The following is a 6093-nucleotide window of genomic DNA, read 5'->3' on the forward strand; positions in this document are numbered from 1 at the left end:
GGAGGAAATGACAGATGGAGCTGAGTGTCATCTGCACAGCAGTGATAGGAGAAGCCATGTGAGCGGGTAATGGGAGGTGGTGTAGATAGTGGACAGTAGGGGCCCCAGCACTGAGCTATGGGGCACCCCTGTGGTGAGGTTAGGGTAAGAATCAAGTCAAGCTGTTGGCCAGCTTTGTGAGTAGGAGGACTGTGGACCAACTGGAGGTCAGAGGAATGTATCAATGACTAAGTGGATGTTCGTGTCACCCAGGACGAGCAGCGGACGGTCATGATCAGACAGCAGAGTATCATCTGTAAAGCTAACCAGCTGGCCTGGTGGATGGTAAATGACAACAGCGTAGACCTTAACAGGGCCTGTCACTGCAATGGCACGGTGTTCAAAAGTGTCATGATTGGTGGAAATCTGCAGGCTCGTCCCTCCTCGTCGACCAGATGGACAGCAGTGTGTGGAGAGTCAGCTGGGGCTCAGAGGTTCTGTGGTTTGATCCAAGTGTCAGGGAGAGCTCCAGAGAAAGGCCGTGATGAACCAGCCCATGGAAACGAGGCAACACCGTATGGAGGGGAGAGGACGGTTCCTGTGCTCGGTGAACTTGCTCGTCGCTCCAGCAGCTGCTCCTGTTTTACACCGACTGATTGCCACCAGCATGCACCGCCCTCTGACGAGGAGTCCATCGCTCACACCTGAGTGTTCTGATCTCCTTCCTCTCCTCGTCTCCTTTCAGCCTCCTCTCTTCCCTTTTCTCTGTGTTTCCTCCCGTCATAAACAAAAGCAGGAGGAGGTGTTGCCTCCTCTCTCACTCCTCTTTCTCCTCTAACTCCGTCTCCACGGTAACGGGCATCATGATCATCAGCCTTTGTCATCATCATCATCATCACGGCAGCGTTAATGACTCTAATTCATAACGAGCTGGGATCTCATCGTACATCATCTGCAGCTTGACCTCGGCAGGTGAAGAGGCGTGAGGCGCGACCCCGGCCGGTACCGGCCCGCTCCGCTGACCTTCCAGACGGGCCGCCGCCGAGCAGAACGTCCAGCATGATGGCGGGAGGCAGGCGGGGCGCTGGGTTCAGAGTCGGGAGGCGGCTGACCTTGGAGGAGGGGGAGGTGGAGTCTCCGTCAGTCAGTGTGACGGATGAATGTGGAGCTTCAGCCGGGACGAGATCCAATCAAACTCCATCATCATCATCGTTAATTCATCGATCTGATTGGCCGTCAGAGCTTTCTTTAATCACAGATCACATGATCTAAATCCGTCTTGTTTTCAGGTAACTTCCTGTCAGGTGTTCATTCGTCTCGCCACGTGACTTCATGCAACCTTCAAAATAAAAGTTCACGTTAGAACCTGAAGTTCTTGAAAGATTACAAAGTTCTTCTTTGTCATTCACGCTGCACTTTGTAATAATTTACTTTCAATATTTAGTTACTTTAAAAACTAAAGTTTTTTATGACTTCATGTTAATTATCACGTCACTGATCGCTCGCTCTAAAAAGTATTTATTTATAATTAAATGTTAAACATGAACAGTCTGTGTTGCTCACACGCTTTCACATTGTTCACCTGTTCACCTGCTGACAGAGGGTTCAGGAAACACTGTGAAATGTATCTGCTGACCTTTGTTTACAACAGTCCTTTAAAAGGTTGGTTCTTTTTGTTTTTGTTGATTGCTGTCTACTTTTATTTATTGTAAGGTGTCCTTGGGTGACTGAAAGACGCCTATGAAATAAAATGTATTATTATTATTAAAGGAAAAAGAAACATTATCAAACATAAAAAACTTCTTCAAAGCACCAAAAATGCTGCAACAGTGACGAAACTTTTATTTTTTTTGCATTCAAAGAGCTCCGACACATTGTGTTTGCAGACTTTAACTTGCTCAGATTTTCTTTGGCTCAACAGATTAATTAAACCAATGATAAAGCGTACTGTGTTTGGACCTCGTGCACAGTCTCGTCTGACCCGTCGGTGTTTCCACGGTGAGCTGAGCTGAAGGGGAACCTGCAGCCGTCTGGAAGGGTTCAGATCAGACTGAAAGCCGATGTTCCGATCTGAAAAGCGAGAAACGTTTATGGACTTCAGCCTTGGAAGAAGATAAAAACTCTGAGATGAGAAAATGTTGTTGAGTATGAAGCAAATCAGCAGAGAAAAATGTGATTCTTTGTTCAGCGCCGAGGACCGAATAGAAACACGAACAATGACACTTTCTCGTCTCCACGGGAAGAAAAGAAAAGTGTGACCTCGACGGAGATGAACGCCATCTGAAGTATTCTCTGATTCAAAACAGAAATAAACTGAAAACACGGAAACACAACGATGGCATGGATTTAGTTTAACCTGCCGACTTTCATCATTTAACAATAAAAAAGAAGTTTGATGACCGATAACGTAATATCAAAGTTAAGAAAAGCCACGACCAGAGTGACAGAACAACTGGGGGACGTCACGGAGACTACGTCCAGGTTTTAGACAGTCTCTATTTTACTGTACCTGATAAAAACAAAAATAAAACCCAGATTTATCATTTGGTCACATTAACAGGACAAACAGCCTGTGAATAATCCGTGTTCAGCTGTCAGGTGGAGGTGAGGTGAGCCCTGACCTCCTCTCTCCTCCCGTCGTTCTCCTCGATGATCCCATCGGGAACCGGAGAACCACAAACTGAAGGCGACACGGCGACGAACCGAGACTTCAAGAATTAACTTCATCAACGGAAACAGACTGAACAAGATTTACAACTCAAACCTCAGCAGACCGTTTCATGCCTCCACCTAAACCAACACCTAAACCTCCACCGCCGCAGTCTGGAACAGGAAGTCATTGTGGTGGAGGAGTTTAGGTAAAGAGAAGACGACACAGGAAACTACAACTTCTCCTGTAGTGAAATATTGGTATTCTCCGTGACAGCCGAGGGCGGCAGCACAATTTATCTTCACATGCACATCTGAGCTCTTTGGCTGCCGAACCACACCAACACCACCTCTACAAACACCACCAACACCACCACCTCTACAAACACCACCACCAACACCACCTCTACAAACACCACCACCAACACCACCACCTCTACAAACACCACAATCACCACCACCGCCTGCTGACACCAAACATCTGCTGTAATAAGTGGAGCTGGTGTCTGGAGTTACTCCACCACTCGGCCTCGTTCATTCTCCTCATAATTACTCAGTATTCTCTCTCTCTGTCTCTCTCTGTCTCTGTCTCTCTCTCTGTCTCTCTCTGTCTCTGTCTCTCTGTCTCTCTCTCTGTCTCTCTCTGTCTCTCTCTCTCTCTCTCTCCCTGTCTCTCTCTCTCTGTCTCTCTCTCTGTCTCCCTCTCTCTCTCTCTGGATGAAGTTTTCTCTCGGCTGTGATGAAAAATGTTTGGAAACTTTCCTGGAAGTTTTCTGTTTAGTTTGTTTGTTTGGATTTCAGCGCTGAACGTTACACAACACTAACGAGCAGCTCGACGACCTCTGTGGCTCAGCTGTCACATTAATAAAGACTTTTTAATGATTTGAATTAACTCAGCTTTACACGTGAAGTTTGTTAAAGCACATTTGATGAACTCAGTGAAGATTTTTAACCGAACGTGTGTGTGTGTCTCTTTAAGGGTTAAATTATTCCCGCTCATCAGGTACAATAAAATCCGTCATATGACAAACCTGTGAGCTCAGCCTGCACAGTGACAGTCTGAGACATCGTTACATAAAGTGACACTGACCTGCAGTCCGTTCACTAATCAGCCGTTAGCAGACTTCATCCGTTTGCACCTGGACACCTGGTCGAGTGTAGCTGCTACCGTTAGCACCGTCAGGTGTTTCCTCCGTCAGGTTTACAGAGCAGGTGTGGGCTCAAAGGTGGTTACCGTGGTTACCACGCATTCTTCTTCTTTTATTTAACGGCGGACGGCAACGAGCGTTTAAGGAGCATTACCGCCGCCTGCTGTGCTGGACAGCAGACGTTTTCTTTTCTAGAATTAATTAATCTAAATTAACGGCACATTCTGACTGAGCTGCCACACTGTGAGAGAATAATCAAAAGAAGCTTTCAGACAGACGAGTGAAGCTTCTCAAAGTTCTCAGTCTTAAGGACCGAAGAAAGACCTCACGAGAACGACTGATGGTGCAACGGCGTCTTCAAGAACTGGCTGAAGAAGGAGCTGCCAGCATTACTAAAGAGAAACACAGTGAATCATCAGTGTGACGTGTTGTTTGAGGTTTGAACAGTCTGGCGACTTCATCCTCTTCTCATTCTGCTTTTAACACCATCCAGCGTCATCAGATGATCAGCAAACTCCACCACCTCAACATGCCTCCACACTGCTACATCCACCACCATCATCACCAACACAGGTCGTGTCCTGAGCCTGTTTCTGTTCACCCTGTACACCAATGACAGCCCCTCACCTGTCACCACATATATTCAATACTCTGATGACACGACATACTTGGACTCCTCAACAACAATAACTCTGCTGTAAGCCATCATGACTCCATCTCCCACTCCACACGATGTTGCACAAACAATCATCTAGAGCTTAACGTCAAGAAAACAAAAGAACTGCTCAGCACACAACCTCATCCTTAACCCCACAATGACCAACGGTGGAGTCCATCAAATACCTCGGACTCACCTTGGACAATAAACTGAACTTTGATCATCACACCACTGACATCCACAAACACTGAGTCCAACCCATCATCCTCAACTGTACAACAATACAGCCATTACACACTGACCTGTGAACTCGCTATGGGTGGGAGCTATGTACAGGACAGGGAGGGTTAAATGTGATTCACGTGCTGCATTGGATGTATATTATTGTTGCCATGATGTGGTGTTTCTTTGTATCTGTGTGTCTGTGTGTCTGAGGCTCTGTACTGTCCCATTAACCACTTAGTTCACTGCTGTCATGACCGTCCACCAATGAGCTTGTTGGAGGTTTCTGTCTGTTAAAGAAGTTTTTCCTGCTCATGGTGGAACTGTTGGTGTCTGGAAGTGTCACGAGATGACTGAAGTTTTTAGGGGTGCAACAATACCTGTATCTGTACTGAACCGTTCGACACCCAGAGCAGCGCCCTGCGAGCAGGAGGTGGACTGGTCCAGGTACCAGGTCCACCTTCATACTTTGTTCCATACTGGACTTGAACCAGCCACCCTCCGGTTCCCAAGCCGAGTCTCCGTGGACTGAGCTACCGCTGTAGTCTCTGAACTACAAACTATAAATACTCACTTCTTTACGGTATGGCATCGTGTATGCTCTGCAGAGTTTGTCATGATGACCAGAGTGAAACATGAAGTCGAGGAACAGCGAGCAGATCACACACACACACACACAAACTGCCTAAAGCATCCTGCTACAACATCCTCTGGGAGGAGTGTGTGTGTGTGTGTTGTGGTTGGTTGTTTAGAGGAAGGTGTGGTTGCTCCCGTTGGGCCTCCTCTCTGTTAGAAATGAACAAATCACAGACTGCTCCTAATGACTTCAATCCTCTGAAGAACAAAAGCTCTGGAGGAAGCAGCGGCCTCTGAAGACGAGCGCGTCGGTAATATTAATATGTGAGCCGCTCACCTCGTGACGCTGTGTGTTATCTCTGTATGAATCCATGTAAATATCTTCACCGGTGGAGGTCAGAGGGTTTTTAGTCATCAGGATCATCCATCAACCTGAAAAACGTGCAAAGTAAAACTTTACTTAAAGGAGCAGTGTGGCATGTAGCGCTGTAGCTGCTGATTGAATCCCCCTCACCTCACCCTCACAGTGTCCCTGTCCAGGTGGATCTGCAGCGTCATTCTGAAGATTTGTATGTTCAGGTGATCAAACACGAATACAAACAGAGTTTATACTCCTCGCACTGACCTTTAACCCTTTGTGTGCAGACGTAAAGACCTTAACCTTAACAGACAAGACTGAAAGAGTCAAAACGGAAGGAGGAACTACTTCCTGCAGCGGAGGAAGATCAAGGACAGCGGAGTAACGAGCGATGTGAGTAACAAGAATTGACATCAGCTGTGTGTGTGTGTGTGTGTGTGTGTTTCCACCATCTCCATAATGGATTGTGACTGGCTGATTGAAGTTCACTGAGTGTTGCTAAT

At 46.8% G+C, this 6093-nt stretch overlaps 1 long non-coding RNA gene across 1 annotated transcript; it reads right to left on the reverse strand.

Annotated features, from left to right (window-relative positions):
* Positions 1 to 1872: 1872 nt before the first annotated feature.
* Positions 1873 to 5857, reverse strand: LOC113747304 (uncharacterized). Its single transcript, XR_003463540.1, has 3 exons — positions 5747 to 5857; positions 5570 to 5664; positions 1873 to 2049 (listed from the first exon to the last, which is right to left on the reverse strand). It is a non-coding gene; the product is annotated as an uncharacterized LOC113747304 (long non-coding RNA).
* Positions 5858 to 6093: the final 236 nt, after the last annotated feature.

Source organism: Larimichthys crocea, chromosome I, assembly GCF_000972845.2.
Source record: "Larimichthys crocea isolate SSNF chromosome I, L_crocea_2.0, whole genome shotgun sequence".
NCBI lineage: Eukaryota > Metazoa > Chordata > Actinopteri > Sciaenidae > Larimichthys > Larimichthys crocea.